The sequence below is a fragment of the Cebus imitator genome, unplaced genomic scaffold, assembly GCF_001604975.1.
Source record: "Cebus imitator isolate Cc_AM_T3 unplaced genomic scaffold, Cebus_imitator-1.0 Scaffold145, whole genome shotgun sequence".
Classification (NCBI taxonomy): Eukaryota; Metazoa; Chordata; class Mammalia; order Primates; family Cebidae; genus Cebus; species Cebus imitator.
In genome coordinates, this window is record NW_016107460.1 from 3,760,181 (window position 1) to 3,761,579 (window position 1,399).

A 1,399-nucleotide genomic window follows, 5' to 3' on the forward strand; every position below is an offset into this window, starting at 1 on the left:
TTTTTTTTTTTTTTTTTTAGTAGAGATGGGGTTTTGCCATGTTGGCCAGGCTGGTCACGAATTCCTGACCTCAAAGAGATCTGCCTGCCTCAGCCTCCCAAAGTGCTGAAATTACACGCATGAGTCACCATGCCCAGCCAATCCCAGCCCTTTGGAAGGTGGAGGTGAGCAGATTGCTTAGCCCAGGAGTTTGAGACCAGCCTGGGCAACATGGTGACACCCCATCTCTACTAAAAATTTAAAAATAACTGGCATGGTGGGGGCATATCTGTGGTCCTAGCTACTCAGGAGGCTTATGTGGAAGGATCACTTGAGTCCAAGAAGCAGAGGAAGCTGCAGTGAACCAAGGTCGTGCCACTGCACTCCTGCCTGGGCAACAGGGCAAGACCCTGTCTCAAATGCAAAACAAAACGAAAAACAGTTGGTAGAGGGCCTTGGATTTTATTTTTTGTTTGCATAGGGAACCCGAGAAAGGAGAAAGGCAAGGCGAGTCTCAAGGATGAGGGCAGAGAGGAGCTTCAGATGAGGGCTGTGCGGCAGTTGGGAAGCGATTGGTCCGGGTTGGAACAGGAGGGTCAGTTAGACAGAATGGATGTGAGTGGCCTTTGGAAAATGTTAGGCATGTGGCAAAAATGTTGGGGCGCTTGAGAAAAAACTGGCCGTGGGTTTGTAAAAAGCTAGGTATGTGAACATACTAGGTAACTGTTAACTCAAAAGAAAAAAAGATCAGGCCGGGCACAATGGCTCACGCCTGTAATGCCAGCAGTTTGGGGGGCCGAGGTGGCTGGATAACCTGAGGTCAGGAGTTCGAGACCAGCCTGGACAATCTGGTGAGACTCTTGTCTCTACTAAAAATACAAAAATTAGCTGAGCGTGGTGGCGGGCACCTGTAATCCCAGCTGCTTGGGAGGCTGAGGCAGGAGAATCACTTGAACCTGGGAGGCAGAGGTTGCACTGAGCTGAGATCGCGCCACTGCACTCCAGCCTGGACGACAGAGTGAGACTGCCTCAAAAAAAAAGATTGTACAGGAACGGCGGCCCGGTTTCCGCGGCGGGGTCTCACGGGAACGGCGGCCCGGTTTACACGGCGGGGTCTGCACGGGAACGGCGGCCCGGTTTACACGGCGGGGTCTGCACGGGAACGGCGGCCCGGTTTCCGCGGCGGGGTCTCACGGGAACGGCGGCCCGGTTTACACGGCGGCCTCGAACAGCAGGTGCTCCGTCATGAAGAGGCGAGCCTGACTTCATTAGGACAGCTGTGAAAGTTGCAGGTTCCAAAATGCAACGACGCCTACCAACCTCCAACCACACGGAGTCGGGGGGCCACGACCGGAGCCCTCGTGAAGGAGTGCCCGCGGCAGGGGTGCCCTCGGCAGGGGTGCCCGCGGCAGGGGTGCCC